At 43.7% G+C, this 26674-nt stretch overlaps 1 pseudogene; it reads left to right on the top strand.

Moving 5' to 3' along the window:
- Positions 1–10985: 10985 nt before the first annotated feature.
- On the top strand, positions 10986–25407 carry LOC147692264 (large ribosomal subunit protein uL4A pseudogene; annotated as a pseudogene).
- Positions 25408–26674: the final 1267 nt, after the last annotated feature.

Genomic DNA, 26674 nt, shown 5'->3' with positions numbered 1-26674 from the left:
GCGGCCGCCAAGTGGGGGAAACTACACTTCCCAGGAGCCTTTGCTGCCGGAAGCCGCCCACACCCATTATGCGCCCGGTGGGGCTTAAAACAACGTGAGAACTCCCGCGGGCCCGTCTGTGGCCGCCGGTGGCCAAAGGAGGCCGGGCAGGGCCAACTCTCTTGGCTGGGCAAGACAGTGGCTGAGGTGGCCGAATTGGACATTATAAACTCTGGTTATTTTTATTTTTTTTGTTAGTAAATAGTAAATAGTCAGTCAATAACCACTTACTGTGACAACTCAAAATTGATGGTTTATAGTATGTTTATATGCTCTTCCCATCTGTATTTTAAGTAGTTTTTAATTTATACCCTGTAGTGCTTTATTTTCCACTTTCAAAAGAGAGAGGTCCCAGAGTACCAGAAAGGACTGGGTATGAAACAACAAAAAAAGAGACTTCCTTTCTGTGTTCCTCACTTTCTATTTGTGACCCAAAGGTCTACACACTAATTTAACTTTTAGTGTTGAATCGTGACACGGATAATTATATCTGCACAAAACTGGGGTTGCTTTTATCTCTCAAAATTTATTTTGATTGTATTAAAAACATATAAATTCATTTATTTCATAACATTTTCTTAAAACATATCATCAAAGAATAATTATCTAATACATACAATAATCACTATAGTTGTTCCAACTCAAATTAAAAACAATCAATACAAAATGATATTCACACATTAAAATTTCATAACATCATGACATCAAATATAAAGAGTCAGAAGAAAGTCCTTTGTCAACGCGTTTCGGTGCTTTAAGCTGTTTTAACACCTTCTTCAGGACAGACTTTTACTTAAAAACCATATTTCTTCATTCTAAAAACAAATACATACAATTAGTATCATGTATTTGAATGAGAGCAAAGTGCATTACATTAGTGTGCATGGTTGTCCACGTGTCGCGGTGTCAACTAAGCGAGGCAATCTTACTTGATTTTTTGTTATCATGGATCTTCCATCCACGGGAGAGAGGACGTGTTGATCGCTTCGCTTTTACAGTTACGAGGTAAGCGGCTTGGCATATTGGGAGGGGTCCGTCAGCCCAAGACACACGCTATGAGTGGTGTCTGCAGCCGAAGGCAACCTAAATAGCGTTTCGCTCCGTCGAATACGATGAGAGACTGGAGCAGTCCAAAATTTAAACACTTGTTCGCTTTATGTGGTACGTTGTTGTACCTTAATATAGGTGACATCCTAAGGGAGGGGCAACCAGGTAAACGAGACTAACTTGGATAACTTTAAAGTTGAATGCCATAGGCTCTTCTATGCGGCCATATAAAAGACATGCACTCGCTATAAATTGCGGGTTGCCTAGCTAAATTGCTATAAAATGAGATTACAAATCTCATGAATATGTACAATGCCTGCCCATCCCGAGCATGGCCCTAGATACTTACAGAGATATAGCGAACGGGTCAAATGCCAAACCATGAAATTTATAAGAACATACAAACAGATGTATAGTTAAAGTTAAACTTTAAAATACTGATGAGTACTGTGTGTAATAAAGTGCCAAAAGAAATAAGGTAGACTGACTCAATTCTCTAAATCCAGGATACCTTGCAAAAAGAAATATCCCTGCATCCCCAGACAAGGGTACAAAGTGAAGAAACCCCCAAGACGAGAAGAAAATCTGTCTTCAAGTAACAAACAGGGACCTCATACATGATTTTAAGGTATGTTGTGAATCCGGTTATGCCAATAACAGAGATACATCTATACTATAGGATATAGAGACATATAAATACAAATGCTCTCTTTCAGGTCAATCCTAAGCCATTAATTGAAGTGACCCTGCGCCGATTTAAAGTCACAACATTGGAACTAGACGCAAGTGATATTATTCTCCCCGTTTTAAGTAAGTGTAATGGCAAAAAGCTTATATTTGTGGTCTGAATTTCAATCTGACCCATATAATTAATTAGTGTATCTTCTCTACTTAGAGAAATTGAGAAATACACATACCATTATTACCCACGAAGAGGATCCGCTGTCGTTTAATCCTCAAGGGTGCGGAATCTTAAAAATACAAGATCGATGATAACAAAAAATCAAGTAAGATTGCCTCGCTTAGTTGACACCGTGACACGTGGTCAACCATGCACACTAATGTAATGCACTTTGCTCTCATTCAGATACATGATACTAATTGTATGTATTTGTTTTTAGAATGAAGAAATATGTTTTTTAAGTAAAAGTCTGTCCTGAAGAAGGAGTTAAAACAGCTTAAAGCACCGAAACGCGTCGACAAAGGACTTTCTTCTGTCTCTTTATATTTGATGTCATGATGTTATGAAATTTTAATGTGTGAATATCATTTTGTATTGATTGTTTTTAATTTGAGTTGGAACAACTATAGTGATTACTATATGTATTAGATAATTATTCTTTGATGATATGTTTTAAGAAAATGTTATGAAATAAATTAATTTATAAATGTTGAGAGATAAAAGCAACCCCAGTTTTGTGCAGATATAATTATCCGTGTCACGATTGAACACTAAAAGTTAAATTAGTGTGTAGACCTTTGGGTCACAAATAGAAAGCGAGGAACACAGAAAGGAAGTCTCTTTTTTTGTTGGTGCTTTCTTTTCCTACATTCGATGTCAACCCTTTGATTGGTACCATGGGCAAAGCCGTTCCCCTAACCACAGCCCATTACACGACAAACAGTCGACTTAACAACCCCACTCCCAAGCCTAACCGCAATTGATAAAATGCTCCAAAAGACTATAGGGGTGGTAGCTTCGGCCATAGAAAACACCGAAAGGCGTCTCTCGTTGACACCTGCCATGCCCCCTAATACGCAACCTGGGAATGCTTCTTTAGCCACAGCCAATTCTCCTGATTCGTTGTTGGCGACCTCCTTTGCGGACCTTCTGTGCGCACAGATTGAGTCAGAGGCAGGCCCTTACAGCAATCCATCTCCCCCTTTGGCTCGCCAGGTAGTTAACAAGCCATCTAAGAGCTGCCCTAGAAAAAAGATGCCTAAACCACAAAAAAAAGTTGTTAGGCCCACTACACCTGCCTCAGATATTCCACAGGTAGATGCAGGGCCCTCCTTTTCCACTTTAGCTCCTCCTTTGTGGGCTACCCACTTAATAATCGATTTGCAAGCTCATATGAAACTACTTATTAAATCTCAGTTTAAAACTCTGATAAGTAGAATTGACAAATTTGTTTCCATGATGAATATCAAAAGTGGCGTAAGCGTCCAGCCAACTACGCCGACTGGGAATATCTCCCCGACTCTGGCCGTAGGCAATGCTAAACAGACAATCCAAGGTCAAAGTCAAGGTGTAGGCCCTCAACCGGATAACCGGGAACCAGGGCCAGGTCCGTCGCCAATCACAAATCGTCCTACTGGACCCACCCCTTCCTGTCCCGCTATCCCCTCAAGCGGGCATTTAAGCATAGTGAGTTCTTGCTCCAGTATCCCGACATCAACCTCAACAGGGATAAATAAACAACTGCCAATCGAGGAATGGTACCTCATAAGTCTACACATACCCCATCAGCTAATACTCCCAAACAACCATTACCTTCCATCCAGCTACCTCCTGAGGCTTCCCCTTATGTGGTGGTACTATCTGGAGTTCCACCGTTGTCAGAAGAGCGAGGAGAAACGTTTCCCGAGCTAAAGAATAAAATCATATTCTGGCTGACCAAATCCAGACCACTAACGAATTCAGGACAAGGGGAAATCCTATTTGCCAGAAGAGTTAGTTGGATAGGGAATAATCCGAAAGATATTGGCGGGGATTGTGTGATCATTAACTTCAGGGATCCTGGTGTGGTTAACCACATACTAGATTGGGGCGGACCCCGTCATCAAGGCCCAATTATCCCTCTTCCCTTAGGGTATTTTTACCCACAGGAAAGGTTCCCTGGTGGTCATGGACCATCCTATTTTCATATTGACGGTGAGAGGTCAAAATACAATATACCTGTGGAAAATAGATTTAGTCCTCTGAATAATGTGGACTGACTAGCCTTCCCCCCTTGGCATAATGATATAGATCTTATTTCAGCTGGGAGCCCGGAGGCGAAGGCGGCTGAGAGGCAAGGGGAGGAGCTTCCTCAGACCACAGGTGGGGCAGCACAAGTGGATTCACCAACGTCTCTACTAACTGTAAATCTTAAAGGAGATGGAAGCGGGACGTCCAATCGAGAAGGTATCCCTTGTATTAGCATTCCACTGCCCGCCACAGCCAATTCCACAAGGCAACTGCCACATAGTTCATTAATAGGGTCTTGAAATGTAGCGGGCTAGGATCTAAGTTATCGAACCCAGATTGGGGGGAGTTGGTGGACCAATACGATGTGTGTCTGTTTCAAGAGACCTGGATGACATCTGTTCCTCTTAGGGTGGGCATTGCATGCTACCATATTCCAGCTGCACAGGGACTGAGGGGTAGACCCTCTGTGCACATGGGTAGCCACCCGTTTGGGGTGTTCAATGACAGTGATCGAATCACACTTCCCGGATATTCTGTGCATCGCCCTTAAATATCTGGATGGCACGTCAGTGGTGATATTTAACATTTACCTGCGCCCCACTTCCCACTCCAGGGGGTTATCTCTAATTGAGGCTATCGACGAACTTCTTTTACTGCACCCCGCTCCTACACACAGAATATTGGGTGGTGACTTTAATTGCCATTTTGAACCTCTGGCGGGGATCCCGTCTGTAACTGTAGAGGAGGATTCAATCTGGCATATACAGGAGTGCTCCATGTATCCAGCTAAGCGCCTGATTCCTTTGGTGCTACAGATAAATAAGCTTTTCGTCTCCCATTCCCTTAGAGCCTGCAATAGCAGACTTCCTCCCGACGTTCCAGGGAAGCCCAGCTACAAAAGAGCGGGGAAAACTACGACCATTGACTACATTATGGTCAATGTCAAATTGTGGTCCCAAATTAAGACCTTCACTGTAATTGAGAGGGTGGACAGCGACTACAATTTCCTGTCTCTAGAACTACATTCATCATTGGGCAGTAAACCTGGAGTGGGGCAGTACGATCCTTATCGAAACCCCAACCTAATCACTGTGGCAGGAGGCAGACGTATTAAGTGGGCTAAGTTTGTATTGGAACCGGATAAAGTAGCGGAGCTCTATCAACAAGTTGCCTTGTCCTTTGCAGAGGCTTTTTATCTGCCGGCCACCTATGATTCCTCCTATTTTCGGGAGTTTGAGCATATCCACTCTAATTTAATTACCTCCTTAGCTGATTACTTTTATACGCCAGCTCACAGGAGGGCCCGGACAAGAAATGAGGAGCAGTGGTTTAATAAATCCTGTAGGGAGGCTAAACGCGCTCTTGTTAGGGAGGTTAAAACTGGTTCAGCCGAGAGTATAAGAGGGGCTAGACTCGCTTACAAAAGCATTACTGTGGAGTCCAAGTCAGATTGGGAGGCCCGAAGATGGGAAAACATAAAAGACACCCTTGATGGACGTGATTATACGGCATTCTGGAACTTGGTTAGATCAGGTTCGTATGAGGGGTCGTGTGCTATAACACCTAATTTGAGTGAAGATGTGTTGATAGCGCACTTTAAACCCCTCTTCGCCCAAACCAATACTCTGATCACAGCAGATTTAGTTATACCTCCCCCAGATATACAGGTCACTACTGACCCGGACTACTACCCAGTAACTCTGCGGGAAACCCAGGGAGCCCTCAAAGGTTTGGCTACAGGGAAGGCCCCTGGACTGGACCGCATACCGGGAGATCTGTTTCTGAGCGAGCAAATGGTTTGGGTCCCTTATATGTGCCTATATTTCAATGCCATTCTCCTGGGTATGGAAATTCCTCCAACTTGGCTGGGGAGTGAGATCATTCCCATCCATAAAAAGGCTTCCCCCCTGGACCCAGTCAACTACCGCCCCATTAGTCTTATTGACGTCTTGCAGAAATTAATGGCCCGCATTCTTCTATCAAGGTTGCAGTGTTGGATGGATGATCATCACATCCTAACCTCCCTTCAAGCGGATTTTCGTGCTAAAGTTTCAACCATTGACCAACTGTTTAGATTACAGTTGGTATACTGGAAGACGGTAACTATGGGGGCCGGTAGTTTGTATTTGATCTTTGTAGACCTTCGATCTGCATTTGACCTGGTCCAGAGAGAGAAGCTATGGGCTATTTTGTTGGAGATGGGTGTTCCAGCCTATTTGTGCCATTTATTCAAACGTTTACACCAGGGCACTTTTGCAAGAGTGAGGTACGGGAGGAATGGGGAGCTCTCGGCTGCCTTTCCGGTGGAAAAGGGAGTGAGGCAGGGGTGCGTGTTGCCCCCCACGCTCTTCTCGCTTTTTCTTAATAGGTTGTTCAAACATCTTTGGGACGCGCGGAACTTAGACTCTCCCAGCTTGGAAGCCCGAAAGATACCAGCCCTGATGTTTGCTGATGATACCCTCAAGCTATCAAAATCTCCAACGGGCATACAGCGAACATTGTAAGCTTTTTGCTCCTTTTGCAGACTAAGAAACCTGGAGATCAACCTGACCAAAACCAAATTTATGGTTTTTAATTCCAAACTGCCCAACTGTCCCCTTCCCCACATGGGTGGCACGGCCCTTGAAAGAGTCTCTACTTTTGAATATTTAGGGGTAACACTGAATGATAAGATGGAATGGGGGACCCATATAGCCAAGGCAAATATGTAGCTGGCCCAAGCTGCGGGAGGCATTCTAAAGGTACACAACGAATGCTCATCTAAAATTTAGGGACCTCCAATAGAAATTTATAAAGCACAGGCGAAAGGTGGGGTGCTCTATGGTGTAGAGCTATGGGGCCACACCAACGCCTCCTCGCTCTCTATTTCTGAGAATAGTTTCATCAGGCGTCTATTGAGACTTCCACAGAGCACACCCCTGATTCCGCTACGCCTTGACTTGGGTCTGGTCCCCATACATGAGGTTATCCCTAATCATCCTCTATTGTATCGGAGGAGACTCTGGTCCACACCTGAGCTTTCAAGCTATCGGGAGGAACTTAGTCACCTATTGACGCTAAGGGGTGTGGGAAAAATCCCTTGGCTAAAGCATGTTAAACACCTATGCCAGGCCTTGGGGAAGGGAGATCTGTGGCTTGCCCCCACACCCTCTTCTGCCATGACTCCTAAAAGGACGCTGGTCAAAGCACTTAACCATTTCCGATTGGAACAGATGGCATTAAGACCATCTTTGGCTAGGTTGACCAGCAGCTTTCTCAAGGTCAAGGATAGGTATCAATTTGAGAAACTCTTGGACGACATACATCCCCCACTGGCGAAGAAATTGTATGTCCAATTTAGAAATGGATCTCTCCCAGTGAGGGCAGTAACAAACTAGTGGTCAATGGCTCATCATGCATCCAGCCTATGTCCGGGGTGTGAACATGCCGAAGAGACGGATCTGCACGTTCTGCTCTCCTGCCCTTCGTACTCCAAGGCCAGAGCCAAATGGATCCTACAGTTATGCAAGTCCAGGGGCTTCATGGATTACAGGGACATGTTTAGACTGTTGAAATGTGACTCTTCCCCGTTGACCTTGTTTGAAACCTCTAGATACTTGTTCTCTATGTGGTGTACTAGAGGTGCCAAAATCAAGGAGAAAGCTGCTTTAACCGTCTAGTACTTCTCCGTATTTTACTAGGGAATTTTAATATTACTCTGAGTGGCCTGTTTTTATCTGTTTATATTTGTTTTAAACGCTATTTATTGTTTTAGGCGTATTGTTTAACTATGTACACTTTGTAATGCTGCTCACTGTTGATCAATTGGTTGTCCTATGCAATCATGTATCCTTCGCTTTTATGGTTTTCAACCGATAATAAAGCTTTTTGACTGACTGACTGAGAAAAGTCATGAAGGATATGCGGACGGTGTGCGACGGCTGCATGTTTTTCAGTTACATCATATACATTTAATATTACGTGATGTGCGCGATGTGCAACTAGTCCCCAACTCCTGCTCCTGCGCATTCACGACACATGCGCATTACGGTACGCAACACTTGCGCGGTGGCAGGTCCCGCGTGATGTCATATACGTGGTGGTGCACGCTTGGTGTGCCACTCCAGCAAAAAAAAAGTATGTTCTAAAATGATATGTATGTGTCTTTAATATACATATTAGGGCAAGAGATTATCTAAGATATTCATAAAATAATAATAATATACAATATATAATATATATAATAAACGTATATTATTTTAAAATATATTTTTTGAAAAGTCGCGTCGGGTGCATGCTTCGTGAGCGCAAAGTGCGCGGAGCCCATTTGACCTAAAAAAAAGATTTCATTGGTTCATAACATTTCTCACTGCAAACTATTGAAGGACCCACCCATTTTAATCATTCTTGTTGGAGCATCTTTAGAGAGACATCTCTTTTCTTACAAGAACCCTTTTTGCTTTTTTTTTTGGTGTTTTAAAAAAATATCAAACAAAATGGCATTTGTACCGCAGCAGCAGCAGGAGGAAGTATCTTCTGAAGAAGAATTCTTGCAGGAGCACCAGGTCCACAGAGGCCGGAATCTGTTGTGTGGAAATTCTTCACTTTTCCACCTGGAGAGAAGAAAGTAAATGCGAGAAAGGTGACGTGCAAAATTTGTGACCGAGTCCTGTCAAGAGGCAGTGAAAAAAAATACTCTTGTGGCTCTGCTTCTATGTACAAGCATCTCCGGACCACACATCCTCTCAATCTTGCTAGGGAGGAATTGAGGCAAGCTGCTTTGAACCCCTCACCTGCTGTGGAAAGTACGTCTGGAGCGTCCTCAGGAACACCTGCAATATACATTAGGCCAGAATTTGCCTTTCTCGAGTAACACTGCGTGAAGTGTAAGAAACATATGCTTCGGTGAGCAGTCGGTGGATGCAGTTTGTGCTGCGCAACGCAACCATCGTTTAAAATCTTTTTGTTTTTGTTTTTGGAATAAGTAATTCCAAAAGTTTCCTGTTTTATTTGTTCTTTTTTTTGTTCATTTTTTGAAAAAACACCCCAAAAAATAAAAAATTTAAAAAAAAATACAAAAGAAAAAAGAAGAAAAAAAAGTTTTTTATCAGAACTACCTTATCTGGTTAAAGAAAGAACTATAATTGCAAGGTAATGTGTGAAAGTTTGGTTGAATATATGTATACAGCATGATTGACTGAAAGAATACATTAGTAGTGCATGGTGAATTTATAGGTGAAGATTTATGAGGAAGTACTGCAGCGTGACACTGCAAGCTCTTTAGCTGCACTGCCCTGTGGCACTTCCGAAGCACAGCGATGTGACACATGTACATGAATATGTTGCAACTCTGTGCTTCCCTCTACACTGCTGCACAAACTGCAGCCATGCGGTGACACAGGCACCCTTGCACCATGGTGCAAGGTTGTCTGTGTCATGCAGAGATTGTTTTTGTGCAGCAGGAAAGTAAAGGCATTTTCCTCTTTCAATGTATGCTTGGAATGCAGCTTGCATTGAAAGAGGAAAAAAGAGTAGAAATGAAAACAATTCTCCTCGTTGCGCCTTGCTACATCAACTCTAGGATGGCGCAGCATTCACACACATCTCCGGAATTACGATTTCTCATAAATCTGGAGATGTGTCTTGTTCTATGGGTGTTACGTGGGAACACCCACAGCAACACCTATGGAACGCCCCTTCAACGCAAAGTTCTGTGTATGAAGGGGTCGTATTTACAAGGAGAAGAAAAACCAGGCAGGGTGGCTTTTCCTCACCGTGTAAATATGAAGGAGTGCCTGGCGCCATCACTGCGTTACAAAAAGTGATGCACTGGTGGCGCAGGGTGCTTGTAAATCTGCCCCATAAGTGCATAGGTATTGGCAGACTGATACAATAAGAACCTAGTGCTGGATGGGTTATTGAAGAATTGCATGAGACTGACAGGAGGTATTCTACGCTGCATGGGTACTACTTCAGTATTTAATGGCGTGGACCAATAGTATGTATCTGCTTAAAGCTTTGTAGGGATTATGCACAGAATATTTTATGTGTACTTGTGTTGACAATAACCTGCAAGACAAATGAACAATACAAGCACTCTTTTTCAGCAAAAGCACGCAACATCTGCCTATTCAAAATCTGTAGTTGACCCCTTAACTAGGTGCCCTCCCCCAAAAAAATATGTTGTCCATTTTTTCCCAACATCCTGTGGATTATAAAAGTACCCAGAAGCTGTGGGTGCCCCTGGAGAAGACTAAGAAAATAGGCAAAATATAGCTACATTTACAGGCACATGCATCAAAGTCCAAAATAGCGATTCTTTATTTACAATGTTTAAGGAATCGCAAATAAAGAATTGCTATTTGCAATGCATGAATATAATAGCGAATAAACAGCAATTCGCTAAAAATCGCAATCTGCAATTGCGATACCACAACAAAAGTCGCTATTAAAGAAAACCTATTTGCGAGCTCGCAAATAGAGAAATCGCTAATAGCAATTTCTCTATTAGCGATTTCGCTATTTGCCAGGTCGCATTTTGATGCATGGTGGTGACATCACAACCAGGAAGTCAGCCAGCCCATGCTTCATTCAGTGCTCTGTTGCTGTGAGAGGAGGAAGCATAGTACAGTACTTCAAATAACTCTGTCTGCAGACCTGTCCCTTGGCAAAAATGAATCAAACAACATCAGGGGAGAGTACCTCAGGGAGAAAACGAAAACTTAAATTTAGTGAAAAGGAAATAGAGACACTCATTGAGGATGTGGTAATAAGCCATGACAAGCTGTTTATCAAACTTTCATTGAAAGTCCCAGAGGAACAAAAAAGAAAAATCTGGCTCAGAACCCAGAGTAAAGTGAATGCTGTGGGTGTCACACACCGTTCAATTGATGAACTGAACAAGCGGTGGTACGACCTACGCAGCCAGGCAAAATAAGGGATTGCTGAAAGGCTGAAGGAAGCCAAGAGGACCGGAGGGGGACCACCAACACAGCCTGAGAACACGCCCATGGAGGACCTGGTGGAGTCCACACTCCAGCCTGAAGCTGTGGTGGGAGTAACTCAGCTGGACACATCTGGAGCGGCCAACACATCTCAAGGTAAGATGCATGCAAGTGACCATTACAAGAGACATAACTAAATTAGCACCTCACCCCAGTTCAGGACAAGTGTATAGAAAGGAAATCCATTCCAGGTTTTCCTGTCACAACCAAGTGCATTATGGGAGACACAGGCAGGTTAGGCAGGTCGTAGGCAGACACACAATGAGAAGTCAGAACATGTGAATAATGATAGTCATTAATTTATTCAGAGCAAAATTATGCTTATTGTGACATGACATCACACACAGAAATAACTAAGATTTGCACTGTTTAACATCACAGATGCAGAAGAAGGAGAGGCTGAGGAGAGTGACTGCATGGACACCCAGGATACTACGGCTATGAATGATGTAGACACACCTGTGGTTCCACAGACAACATCCCGTGCTCCCACCACACGCAGGGTTACAGTTGCACCACCGCAGACCATGGAGACTGAGGATGAGTCCCACAGAACACAAGAGACCAGCCAGGCTCAAGGCACACCCACGCCGACACCACAAGCACAGGTCCGGAATGCCACACCCCAAAGCTGGAGGCGTAGGGCAATGATACGTATTGCACTGCGGGAGGAACAACCTTCTGATGTCTGGGATGGTCTGGAGGCCCAGATGCTCCGTGTGCAGCGTCAGCAAGCAAAAAACATGTGTTGAGTGCAGGCACAAATCAGCAAGATGGCCGGTAACATTGCTGGACTGACTGATTGCGTGAGGGAACTCACTTCAGCTGTGCTTGAGGGCAACAGGCAGATGCAGGAGCTGACCAGGGTGATGAAGGCAGGACAAGTGACACAGACGAGACAATATTGCCAGTTGATGCAGCAATTGCATGGCTATACCCGAGCAAACAATTGCATGAGCACTAACACTGCACTGCTGGCCCGTAGGTCCGTAAACATGCAAATTGAGATGTCCCATTGTAGTGGGGATGTGGCCAAGGCCCTGGGCCGGGTGACAAATGCGGTTGAACAAATGCATGCTGCCACTGTTGGGGCTGACAACGTGACGGGGAAGAGGGGAGTGAGGAGGCCTCAAGCCTCAGTAGTCTGTCACTGCCTGTCAACACTAGCAGGAGACACAATATTCGTAGCTCAACACCCTCTGTCTCCAACTTGAGGGATGGAAAAGAAGCAGGCGAAAGGCGTCAGGGTGTGCAAGGGAGGAGGAGATAGACTGGCATGTCCGGAGACATTCAACAATGGTGAGGTAACCATTGCCAAAGACAATACTGGTGACTGACTATCTAGTCAAATGGGGAAATCCACTGTCCCGGACGAATGGAAAAGAGCCACAGTGGTTCCACTCCTAAAAAAACCTGGCGCAGACCCCAAGACGCTTTCCAATTTCCGGCCCATATCCTTGTTGCCTATGTTCTCAAAGATCTTGGAGATGCACATTAATATACATCTTGCCTCCCACGTGGAGACTACAGGATTTTTACACCCATCCCAGTCTGGGTTCCGTACCCACTTCTCCACGGAGACCACCCTCTTGGGGGTCACTGAGAATCTACGCTCTCCCCTCGATCAGGGCAAAACCTCGGCGCTTATTCTTTTAGATTTAAGCGCCGCATTCGATACGGTTTCACACCCTGTCCTTTTGAAAGCACTGAAGGCGGCCGGGGTGACTGGTCCTGCTCTGGCCTGGCTGTCCTCTTTCTTGAGCTGCCGATCATTTCAGGTCATTTCTTCTAACTCCTCCTCCTCTGTTCGTTCATCTGCGCATGGGGTGCCTCAGGGGTCCTCACTGAGCCCTATGCTCTTTAACATCTATGTGAGGCCCCTGGCAGCCATCGTGGAAGATGCCGGTCTTTCCCTCTACTCATACGCAGACGACACTCAGATTATCTTTTCTCTTTCCTTGGCTGAGTCAGGTACTCCGTCTGTTCTTAAACAGGGGCTCAGCCGAGTGGCGGAGTGGATGCAGACGAACTTCCTAAAATTGAATGGAGACAAGATGGAGGTGGTTATTCTGGGCAAGCATAAGCATCTTTGGGGCCCCCACCATTGGCCGCCGGAAATGGACCCTCCACCCCTTCCTGTTGCGCAGGTACGAAATCTTGGCTTTGTTCTGGATGATTCGCTCTCCATGCGGCACCAAGTGGTCAGAGTGGCGGCCACCTGTTTCTCCATCTTAGGGTGGCTTCGGAAAATCCTCTGGATGCTCCCAGACTCGACAAGGCGCACTGTAGTCCAGGCTTTGGTCAACTCTCGCCTGGACTACGCCAATGTGCTTTACCTTGGAGTTACCGCGGAGACCCAAGGAAACTCCAGCTTGTCCAAAACTCGGCTGCACGGCTTTTATGTAAGGTCCCGTGGAGATCTTCTATCTCCCCCTTTCTTAAAGACTTACACTGGCTCTGCATTGAAAGCCGAGTCAAATTTAAGGCCCTCAGCTTTATGTATAAGAGCAAGCAGGGGTTAGCTCCGGCCTACCTCCAGTCTCTTGTCCAACAATACTCTCCATCTCGCCTTCTCAGATCCTCATCTCAAGGGAACTTTCTGATTCCACGTTTCAAATTGATGAGAATAGGCGGACGCTCCTTCTCTTGTTTGGCTCCCAGGCTGTGGAACTCTCTCCCAGTCCCGCTGAAACTCGAGCCATCATTGACGAAATTTTGCAGAGATCTTAAAACCTGGCTCTTCCCTCAATGACAATTGTTGGATTCACCTTAGTGCTATCTCAAGCGGCGCCGGGAGACCCCATGTGGGTAGCTGAGCGCCTTATAAATGTAATTACAAATACAAATACAAATTACAAATACACCTTATTCCCAAGTTCCTGATAACCATGTCTCTACAGAGGACTGGGTTGAGTATTTCGAGACCCAGTTTTTAGGGTTGGATTTGGAAATTGACTGCCTCCACATGACTTACGACCCCTGCCCACTTCCCTAGTTTTAACGTTCGATAGCAAAGAAGTCAAGGATGCCTTAACAAAGGTTCCTTGCTGAAAAGCCCAGGGATTGGACTGTATCCCAGCAGATCTCTTCAAGTATGACACAGCCAACTGGGTGCCTTATATTGTATTTCTTGGAAATGCCATTGCAAAGGGGGCATGCATCCCGGACTCATGGCGAGGAGCTGAGATCCTGCCAATATATAAGAAGGGGGATCGCTCCATCCCAGGGAATTATCGACCAGCTTGATTGACTCCATCCAGAAAATAGTCGCTACGATTGTTTTAGCAAGAATCCAGAGCTGGATCGAGCTTGAAGACGTACTGTCTCCCTTGCAGGCAGGGTTTAGATCATGCACAAGTACCATCGAGCAGGTCTTTAGGTTTTTATTGATTTATTGGAGAGTAGTAAGCTTGGGAGGTGGCACTATTGATGCCGCCTTCGTTGACCTTAAGTCAGCATTTGACTTGGTACCCAGGTCTAAGTTGTGGAGGACACTAAGTAATATGGGGATGCCCCAGGAGCTTTTGGATATAGTGATCAAGCTACACAAAGCAAATTTTGCACAAGTTCGCTGGGGAAAGCAAGGGCAGGTTACCAATAGATTTGCAGTGTCCCGGGGTGTTAGACAAGGGTGTGTACTAGCGCCAACGCTGTTTTTGTTGTTCATCAACAGGGTTGTGCAGTACTTTTCTGCCTTTCCAACAGATGCCCCATCTTTGAATGGCATTAAGATTCCGCTACTTATGTTCGCGGACGACACCCTCTTACTATCAATGTCAATGTCAATGTCAAAGGCTTTTGTATAGCGCAACAATTCACCAGAAAGGTCTCAGGGCGCTTGGCAAAAAGAAGGCATCAACCTTAAAGGGAGCAAAAAATGGTTGAGGGGGGAATTAATTGGAAAAGAGACAGGTTTTCAGACTCCTGCGGAACGCTAGATGGGAGACAGCAGATGGGAGGGCAATTTGTTCCATAATTGCGGTGCCAGGTAAGAGAAAGACCTGCATCCATTTCTGGAGGTACGGGCCTTTGATTGGACAAGAAGAGACTTCGAGCTAGAACGTAGAGTTCTGGATGGTCTATACCAAACTAATTTTTTTTGCCAGGTAGGTGGGGCCAGTACCATAGAGGAGTTTGTGGGTGAGACTTAGGATTTTAAACTGACATCTTTGGCGCACGGGGAGCCAGTGCAGTTCTTTTAGACTAGGTGCAGAGGCAGACCTCGGCGGTAGTCCCAGTACCAATCGGGCGGCCGCATTCTGTAGTATTTGAAGTTTGGTGAGCACACACTCATTGATCGGCACAAACATGGCATTTCCATAATCTAGACGGCTTATAATGAGCCCCTGAACCAGAGGCTTTCTTGCCTCTAAAGGAAGCCATTTAAAGATTTTACGCAGTTGTTTAAGTATTCCGTAACAAGTACCAGATACTTGGTTGACATGTGCTTTCATCGAGAGAGCACTGTCCAGCATAATGCCCAGGTCACGCACCACTTCTTTAGGGTCCGGGCAGGGTCCGAGTTCGTGAGGCCACCAATCCTGGGACCAAATAGTTTTGGCATTACCAAATAGCAGGATTTCGGTTTTGCTATAGTTGAGTTGGAGCTTATTATCACTCATCCAACCGCTAATGTGAACCATGCACTGCTTGAATCTCATACAGGTGTCCAGAAACTGAGAACTGCAGGTAATAAATACCTGTGTATCATCGGCATAAAACACTGTGGAGAAGCCATAAGATTTTATAATGTTGGCTAACGGGGTCAAATATAGGTTGAACAATAGGGGACTGAGAATCGACCCCTGTGGTACCCCCACAGTGAGAGGCCTGTTCCTGGATACATAGGTGTTCATTTGGAGATAGGTATAGCGGCCAGCGAGATAGTCTTCAAACCAGGCCAAGGCACTGCCCCTGACACCAATCTCCCACAGCCGATGTTTCAAAATGCTGTGGGAGATGGTGTCAAAGGCCGCCGATAGATTCAACAGGACCAGAATAGCTGATTCCCCTCTATCCAGGGAGAGCCGAATGTTATCTACTATCTCAATAACTGCGGTCTCCATACCATGGGCGGTACGAAAGCCTGACTGTGAAGGATCAAACAATGCATGTGCCTCAATGTAGGTGGTAACTCATTTATTTACTAGATGCTCCAGTACTTTCCCAAAGAAAGGTAAAAGGGATATAGGTCTATAATTGGATAGGGTGGAGGGGTCACTGTTGGGCTTTTTAAGAATAGGCTTGACCTGGGCTAGCTTCCAGCTGCTAGGAATAGAGGCACTCTCAAAGGAGTAATTAAAGATGTTAGTCAGCGTGCCGGCCAGAAGTGGGAATATCCCACTGCATCTAAGAGGGGATAATACATCGGTGGGGGAACCCGATTTAATTTTCAAAGACCCAGATGGGGCTGCAAGCGGCCTTCGATAAATTTGAGGAGTTTTGCCATGATAACGATTTACAGGTTAATGTAGCAAAAACCAAATTTATGATTCTTACTAAGAGCAGGCCAGTGGTTGGTCATGTCACAATGAATATTATACAGCTAGAACAGACAAAGGTCATGACCTACCCGGGGCTTATTTTGGAGAGTAAACTAAGCTGGAAGCCCCAGATTGACACTCTGTCCCTTAAGTTTGCCCAGCTATCAGGGTGCTTAGTCAAAGAACAGAGATCGTCGCTGACAAAAAGGATAGGTCCCGCTTTAAAGATCTATAATTCCAGGATAAGTTCAGTGATTTGTATGGAGCGGATCTCTGGGGATTTGCTGACCTTTCCCTGTTAGTTAAGGTTCAGAACAAATTTTTGCGAAATCTAACAGGTCTTCCTCGTTCCAGTCCACTGAAGCCACTTTTAATGGATTTAGGATGTCACTCAATAGAGGATGTGGCACGTTATAAGCCTGTGGCTTTATGGAGGAGGATCTGGACAACTCCAGAGTTGGCACCCTTTGCAAAGGCAATTTTAGATGTTAGATCTCTTGTGGGTTCGGGTAACATCTTATGGTTTAAAAAAGTAAGAATGCACCTAGAGAATATGGGGTTGTGCAATTTGTGGATAGATCCTGCTAACAACCTTCCCCCCCCCCCAAAAAAAGCCTTTAAAGATTTATAATGGCTATCAGTTCGGCAAAAATGTATTGCACCGTCCAACGCCTCTTCTTTGTCTGGGATGTTCTTTGAGCACAAACTTGATCCGTCGATAGAAGGCTATTGGGACATTATCACTAGGTCTAGTGATAGGAAGTTATACCATCAGTTTAGAGTCGGCTCCCTTCCAACAAAAACGTTTACTAAAAACTGGAATGGTCAGGAGGATGAATTTTGCCATTGGTGTACTGACCAAAAGGAATCATTCGCCCATATATTTTTTGTATTTCCCGCCTATACAGTCCCTCGGAACAAATGGCTTAAACCTATTTGTCGAAGCATTGGTACTCGCGTAGGGCTAGAGGCATTGAGGATCCTAAGGACTGACACAAAGGAATCGCTGGTAATTGCGGTAGCAAAATTCTTAGGATGGATGTGGATCATTAGGGCCAAACACTAAGATATAGGATGGTCCAGTACAGTCCTGGAATGTTTATATCTTTTTATGGTACTATATTGCACATATTACTATTTGATGTAACATCTTATGTTGTAGCACCTTTTTCGGTATATATTGTCTTAAGTGCAAACATAATTTTAACCTATTACTTTTTAAACCTGATGTGTATTTTATGATGTTTTTATCTTAATGTCTGTGTCTTTTATGATGAAATATTCAAAATAAAGACTTATGAACTGAACTGACTATCAAGTCTAATGTGTATGTCTTTGTATAATTTGGCAGTAATGCTATCCATGTGCTACTGTGCATCTGATATGTGGGCCGCAACACTACAAGGTATTTAATTTGTGAAAAATGTAGTTAATTCAAAAAAGCTGTGTATTGTCTCGTCATTACTCACATCAGAAGTAATTTTGTGTGATTTCTGTATGTCTCCTGCGTCCTTCTGCTTTGCTTGCCCCATGTGCTGCACGTTGTTGTGCCCCTTCCTGGTTGTCATCATCTGACTCGCTGTCAGACACCTCAATGGGAATGTCCCTCCTTGTGGCAATGTTGTGTAACCTGGCAAATGCAGCCACAATCCAGCAGCATTGTTCGGGTTTGTACTGTAATGCTCCTCCTGTCTTGTGTAGGCATCTGGAGCGGCTCTTTAACAGCCCAAAGGTGCGCTCAATGATGTTCTGGGTGGTGATGTGTGCAGCATTGTACCTCTGCTCGTCGGGGGTTGTTGGATTTAGGTATGGCGTCATGATGTAGTTACGCATGGCGTAAGCGCTGCCACCTACAGGGAGTAAGCAAAGTGTCAGTGACGGTCTTGCATTGGCATACGTACAATGTCTATGAGGAATCATAACACATGTTTACCAAGCAGATGTCCCTCTCCGAATTCACCCCTGAGTAGACAAGTGTGTATGCCACTCTGGCGAAATATGTAGGAATCATGGGCGCTTCCTGGGTATTGAGCCAGAATGTCACTTTTTATATATTTTGCATTGCAAGCTACCTGTAGCGAATGAAAGCATTTCCGATTCTTAAATATTTCTTCTTTTAACTGCTAGTGGACATATTGCTACATGGGTGCAATCAAGGCAACCTAATACTTGTGGGAAGCGGGCTAGCTGGTAGAATTCCTGTTTGATCTTATTCAAATCATGTGCGGTTGTTGGGAAGCTGATGTGGTAGTTGCTCCTTGACAACATGGCATTAAGGAATGATTTGAAAATACGTGAAAGTGCGCTTTGTGACAACCCGCCAGCTACAGCTACTACCCCATGAAAACTGCCTGACGCAAGTAGGTGCAGGCAACATAGGACCTGCACATGGGTGGGTATTGCATTGGTCCTACGAGTCTGACGCTGCAAAATGAGATCCGGACTCTGAAGATGCGCTCTGTATTCTCCTCCTTCTGTGTGCTGCTGCCTGGAGCCTCATCCTCCTCGCCTTCAGGTAAAGCGCTGCCATTGTGAAATGTTCAGAGTCATTCTGGGTGTGTTTAAATAGCTTTCTGTTGAATTTCAGCTGTCTGGAATTTTTACTCATGATTACCACTTAGTTGGAATCATTCTTAAATTGCACTTGCAAAAATGCGAATTTCTATGAAAACCATATTAGCGATTTTTTATGCATTTCATTGCGATTCTTTAATTGCAAATCGCTCTTTGGGAATCGCAAATTTTTATTAGCTAATAACGAATCGCAAATTGAGTCTCAGAATTATATTTGTGATTTCTTGTATTTTCACAGATTTGTTGTTCATGCATTGTAACGGGCTATATTGCGATCGCAAAAGGGCTTATTTTGTTTTATGCATGTGCTGGTAAAGTTTTTTGGAAAAAAGTGCTCTGGATAAAAGTGTCTGTTTTTACCCCTAAAAATGGCATCAACAAATGGTTTGCTGTACTAAAGTCACCTTCTTCCTAGCTATTAGAAACATGTAGTGTTGAATAAAAATAAAACAATTTTGCCACAGTTTTGACATTTTTCAAAGAGGTAGCCCATCTTTCCTATTTTTGGTGCTCTCAATCTATTCCAGTTTGTGGTGGAAACGAGTGTGAAAGACATGAGTAGACATGACTGAACAACTACAAATATTCAACTCCCACACTTCTTAACTAGGCAGCACAGCAACATCTAGTTTTTTCATACGACGTGGTGCTGGTCAGCCGCACTCGAGTGGGGCTTCAGTGGCTCCTAAATATCGTGAAGACCTATTCACTCGCCAATGGCATGAAGATCAACATTGGCAAAACAAAAACCATTCTCTACGACACAAAGAAAACCCAAATGCAGGCTTGTTTCTGGGGGGGACATCTGGCTGGAAAGCACAGAGGAATATAAAAAACTTGGAGTCATCATCGACAGGAAAGGCACTTTCATAGCCCAGATGGAGGTGATACGAAGAAAAGGACTGGCTGTGGCCATAGCACTCAAAAACCTGAAGAAAAAACTAGCCAGCCCTTCACTGAAGCCTGTCTTGCTAGCGCCTATCAGATAATTGGACTCCCACACAATGGCTCAACACACGGCGAAGTAAAAGACTTTAACACAGCACCTCCAGAAAAGGGTTTTATTTAACAAAAGGCAAAGACTCTCTCTTTTTTTCGAATAAGGCTTGGGGTTTTATTTTACACAATGCTCTCTAACAGAAAGGCTTTCTCAGATGCCAAATGTAGAACATTAAAATACACAAAAATATATATATATGTTTATATGCAAGCAATAATAACACACTTGGTAAATATAACAGCTGAATACTGATGAATAAACAAGTAGCAAATAATAATAAATAAGACTCAAGCAAATACTGGACGTCCTGTAAGGAAGATATATGTACATTAAATGATTACTTTGGAGATGCACCTTGAATCACTCACACATCACAAAGAAAACACATTAAATGATCAAAGCCACTGGCCAAACATCACAATGACAATAACCAAAACTCAATACTTCACCTGGTGCAAACACTGCATCTCAGCCCACTCCTGACTGGGGAAGTTAAACAGACGTGATTACGCTCCGAGGTAGACGTGTCCGTCCCCACTTTGATTCCAAACTCCTGGTTTCAGACTCAACAACCCTCAGCTTTATGATCTCAAAGCACACTAAAAGGTTCGGGAAAGATCTCCCGCGGGGCCTGAGGAATTTTACCAGAACTGGCCAGGTTCCAAGCAAGCATTCCCATGGCAGAAAGGAGTTCTCATGTCCCCTTCTCCAAATCTTGCATATTGCAGCCTTTATCTTGACAAAGCTCACAAAGCCTTCAGGATAGATTAAACAAAAAACAATCCTCGAACGTGAATAACCCAAACAACTTGCAAGCACTGCTGTGCACGCAGAAAAGCTGAAGCAAGGCAGAGTCAGGAAAAAGGATGACATGAGGCCATGTTAAAGCCAATAGTAAGAACTTCATAATTCTCATTAATGTACAACACAATACACAATTGTGCACAACTGCTTATAGATTCACATACTTCATCTCTCAAATTACAACACCAAGAACATGTGTGCATCACTGCCCACAACACTGCATTTCGAGACCAAAAAGTACATTCCACACCTCTGTTCTTGGCAAGGCTGTCCTACTCCATGACAGCTCCCACTAAAAGACAGCAAGATTACAAGAAAGAAACTTGTAAGAGAAGCAAGGACACCATACATCCAGGCTAGGATGAAATAACACACGAAAGTCAGTAAAAATAATGGTAGTCAAAGGTCATCACAGGGTGTCAGACCACAAGAGTGCCTCTAGCACTACATTCTACCCCATGACGTTTGACTATCATTACATACATATTTAAAAAAACTGAATTTCTGAACTGAAAGCACAACTATGATTGAAAAACTGCATTTCTTAACTGAAAGCACAACTATGATTGAAACACATGTTAACGCAGTAACATTATAGACTCATGTGCTGAACTGAAAGCACAAGTATAATTGAAAGACACATTAAAACAGTGAAATCATAAAAGCATGTAATAATCATTTCAAAGCATGTAAAAGTAGGTCATGCATTTCTGGATATTCAGCAAGAATAAATGTAATCAATCATATGAACTCAGTAATGCTCCTAATGTCTCAAATGGCTAATACTGGAACTTCTACTGATGAAGCATCAAACCTCATATAATTGTGGGCTAAAAAATAAAGGCAACACTTTCTTTTTATCTTTCACTCAAAAAACATGAACATGGGGTACAGTGTGTACATCCCATGATCGCGGGGTACGGTGTGTACACCCCATGGTCGCAGGGGTATGCACCGTACCCCTGCGATCATGGGGTGTATGCACCGTACCCGGGGGGGGGGGGGGGGGGGGGTGTTCCGTACCTGTTTTAGGGCGAACTCTGCTTCTTCGGAAGTTTTCAGCTCCAGTATAAAAAGCGTCTTACGGTGCATACCCCACACGAATCGTACTTGCCGGGTCAGAAAAACCAGCCGCGAACCGTACGGATGTCACGTACAGCAGGTTCCGAGGGAGATTCGTACGGGGATTTGATTCGTACTGTCTCTATACTATTCGAACGGAGTCCAGCTCCTGGTATGAATCGTATATGTTCCTGACACCCTTACACATGGGTAACTCAAGAGTCCTATTGTATCAAATATTTGCATTTAATGATGTTACGAATATCCATGTCGATATAAATCTCACAATACATTCTATAATAATCAGACTAATAGCATATACATTGATGGTTTCTGGTAGAATGTAGAAGAACAGCAAATTTACAAAACTAACAACCCATTTAACTTCAAGCTCAACAGTACACAAGGCTTCATTCCCAAGACGAGCGTCCCATACATCTGTATTATCACATCACCAACATTTCCCGGGTATTACATTCTCATTTTTATGTGCCGCTGCATGAACCATAACATCCCTCCCAACGCAGAGCAGTAGGTATCTGACCTCCCTCATCATCTAGTTTCCCGTTCCATGGGTCATTTGATTCCAGGTCGGGGTGCAGGTTTGCTTGATGTGCTACAAGAATCGAGTACCAACTATCTGAGATAGGAAATTTGTGTAGCCCCATGGTGTCTTCCTTACAAACGGACACCCATTCAGCCCTCGCCGAGGCCTGTAATGACGGTGGATCATGGAATTTCCAGTGTTTTGTTATGAGTCTTTTGGCCACTACAAGACCTACATCCAAGAAACAGCTCTTTGGGAATAACCCCAGTATACATAACTCCCATACGTTTGAGAGTTGTCTACCTGTACATTCAGATAGGTGTATTATTACCCCTTCCCAGTGTTGTTGTAGTTTAGGGCACAACCATAACATGTGTATGATATAGGCATTAAAATGGGAACAACGGGGACATTGTACATCATTTCTGTTAAAATCACAATTGATTTTCTCCGGGGTGAGGTATGCTCGGAGTATTGTATAGTATTGTATTAACTTAAACCTAGCATTATGAAGAACATAAGTGGGGCCCGCCAGTATGGTATTCCATTCTTTATCTGTGCATGAACGACCTAAGTCAGATTCACATTTTGTGCGCAATGAGGTCAGATCAGTGGCTGTGTTTTGGCGGAGCGCCTCTGTAAACCAGCGGGTGAGGTCACTGCCGTTTCCCATAACACGAGCTATATCCTCTTTACATTAATCATGCCCCAGATACCTGCCCCATAGTTTGCAATTGCCACACATTTGCTGAAATAAATCACAGACATCTCTTTCAGTGGTTTTGAATCCAACGTTTTGCAGAAACATTGCAAGCCATTAACAGATTTCTTAAAGCGGACTTTCCTATTAGTTAACATTGGTTTCCTCTTATATTTGTCATTTAATATGATTCCTAAATAAGAAAAGAATGTGGTCACTGATACCTTGGCATTACTGAAAAAATGGGAGGGTTTTTTTTAGCCTGTCTTGCCCCACAAATCATAGTAAAAGTTTTACTCTACTTCTCTTTCATGTCTAACTCATTCATAAAACAATAACATTGCTTTTTACTTCTGTGGCCGCCATTGAGGCAGTATCGTGTAGCTGGCGCGCCGAGGGGACCGGGGTAGAAAAGGCCTGCGCCCATCCCTTGATATCTGTGTACTCTGAAAAGTGGGAGGTATCAGGAAAAAATGTCACCTTGCCTGCTATGTTCAAGGCTCCTCTTCGCCCAGATATTGTGAACTTTCTTCACACCAACTTACGGAAGAACAACAGACAACCCAATGCTGTCAGTGAATTAGCAGGGCATCAAACTAGTGCTGAATCATGGGATACAGGCCGTGCTGTTGCTCGTATACCTCGTGTTCGTGGCGGTGGTAGGCACAGGTCTCGCCAGGGTGCATTTGTCAACATGTGTCATAGAGGTCGCATGTTTGCCCCAACCAAAACATGGAGACGATGGCATTGTAGAGTGAATATTACCCAGAAACGTTATGCAATCTGCTCGGCGTTGGCTGCTTCATCTCTTCCTACTCTGGTAATGTCAAAGGGCCACAGCATTGAAGAGGTCCCAGAGGTCCCTTTGGTGGTTGAAGACAACATTGAAGGCTACAAGAAGAGTAAGGAAGCTTTACTGCTTCTCAAGAAGTTGAAAGCTTGGATTGACATCAAGAAGGTTAATGCGTCCCAACGTATGCGTGCTGGGAAGGGAAAGATGAGAAACCGCCTTTGCATTCACCATAGAGGCCCCTGTATCATTCACAGCGAGGACAAAGGCATTATCAAGGCTTTCAGAAATATTCTAGGCATTACTCTGCTTAACGTTAACAAGCTGAATCTTCTCAGACTAGATCCTGGTGGGCAAGGTGGGCATTTCTGCATTTTGACAGAGAGTGCCTTCCGCAAGCTGGATGAATTGTATGGCACGTGGGGGTAACCTGCAACACTTAAGTCCGGCTACAACTTACCAATGCACAAGAAGACTAATACAGATCTTATAGGATCTTGAAAAGCCATGAGATCCAAAAGGCTTTGCGTGCACCCAAAAAAAGATCAAACGCAGAGTTCTTAAGAAGAATCCTGTTAAGAATTTGAGAATGATGGTAAAACTGAACTTGTATACAAAGACTGTACGCTGCAATGCAATCCTGCGTCATCTTCCCAAACCAACCCCAGAAAAAACTGAGAAGCCTGAAGTTGTCAAAGTACCCAAGGAAGACTACGGGCCCGATTCACAGAACTAAGACAAAATCCTAAACTTACTACCATTTTGGTATTCACAGAGGGCACTTACTCATTTTGGTATTCACAGAAGGCACTTACTCATTTCGGTATTCACAGAAGTTAGGACTCCTAACTTTAGGACTCCTAAATGCCTTCTGTGAATACCGAAAGTCTTATAATTAGGATTTTTCTCAATTTAGTAGTAGTAAAGTTAGGACTCCTAACTTTCAGACTCCTAAATGCCTTCTGTGAATACCGAAAGTCTTAAAATTAGGATTTTTCTCAACTTTACTACTACTAAACTGAGAAAAATCCTAATTTTAAGACTTTCGGTATTCACAGAAGGCATTTAGGAATCCTAAAGTTAGGAGTCCTAAATTTACTACTACTAAATTGAGAAAAATCCTAATTTTAAGACTTTCGGTATTCACAGAAGGCATTTAGGAGTCCTAAAGTTAGGAGTCCTAACTTTACTACTACTAAACTGAGAAAAATCCTAATTTTAAGACTTTCGGTATTCACAGAAGGCATTTAGGAGTCCTAAAGTTAGGACTCCTAACTTCTGTGAATACCGAAATGAGTAAGTGTCTTCTGTGAATACCAAAATGAGCAAGTGCCTTCTGTGAATACGAAAATGGTAGTAAGTTTAGGATTTTGTCTTAAGTTAGTTCTGTGAATCGGGCCCAAAAAACCCAAGGAACCCAAAAAGCCCACAGATCCCAAGAAAGTCAATGGGAAACCCTCCAAATGAGCCTGAGACAGTGTTTCTAAACACTGGTTCAAACTGTTTGTAAAACAGGTCTAGCCATAATAAAGTGCTTAAAAACAAAATAATAATAATCAATTAAAAGTTGGAGTCCTCTACCTGTTCTGACTTCTTCAACCACATCATCTGTGTACAATAAAATGAGGAGGGGACTTGCCTCAATATGGGGACATCCTTGGCACTCGTCTTTAAATACTTCTCAACCCTGTTAATATATAGAGAAAATAAACACTGTTCCAGGACACATCCTTGCCGTACTCCCCTCTGTAGTGCCAAAATGGTGAGAGCATTTTCTATCCTTGTCAAAGCAAACACAGGCAGAAGCCTCCTTATAAAGTCGTTGTATAAAGGATATTATGACCTTCTCCACTCCCAACCCACTCATGGGGGCCATAATTTAGAATGTGTGGCGCAGTCAAAAGCTGCTGTGAGTCCTATAAAAGACAAATATAGAGATCCATTTTTGACTGCAATGTACTTGCCTAAGCCTAGACTAAGGTTTAGGCATTGGCGTACTGTGCCCAACCCTTTCTTAAAGACGTATTGGGTATCAGTAAGAATCTCATGCTCGGACACCCAATCTTCCAGCCTATGTAGCAGAATATGTCTCTTGACTTTGAATGTTGCATCTGAAAAACATATGAGCCTATATTTCTTTGGCTGAGATTTATCCCCTTTTTTTATAAATGGGAATTATAACAGATCTATTCCATCTATGAAGAGGATCTACCAATGCTACATCATTTAACACACTGGTTATCAAATGGACCCAAAGATCCGGTTTATTCATGGAGACATAAAGGGGGACCCCTTCTGTTCCTGGTGCCTTTCTCTTCTTACTTTTGTCCAATGCCCTATAGACCTCAGCATACTCAAACATCGAGGGTGAGCTGTGAACCTCCATGATGTCCCGTGAACTGTTAACTATATGGTCCTCTGGGGTTCATGAGTAGTGTAAATATTACTGAAGCGGTCTACCCACAGGTGAGCCGGGATGTGCTGGAGAGCCAAGCAGAGGTGAGGATGCATTGCAGGGATGCCTAAAAGACCATTGAGTATCCACAACAGAGAGAGTAGCCTATGAGGCCCATTCATTACCAAAGAGAATACTTTCAGGTGTGCACCCCATGCCATATTGATTGTGAAATGGCTAATGGAGCCCAAGAAAAGCTATCAAAATCAATATACACATCACACACCAGAGACAATGGTGGCTAAGGCGGAGGAGCGTCACCCCACTAAACAAAAGGTA

This window comes from Lissotriton vulgaris, chromosome 9, assembly GCF_964263255.1.
Source record: "Lissotriton vulgaris chromosome 9, aLisVul1.2, whole genome shotgun sequence".
Lineage (NCBI taxonomy): Eukaryota > Metazoa > Chordata > Amphibia > Caudata > Salamandridae > Lissotriton > Lissotriton vulgaris.
Note: the sequence above shows the minus strand (reverse complement) of the source record. Positions and strands in the feature narration are given on the sequence as shown.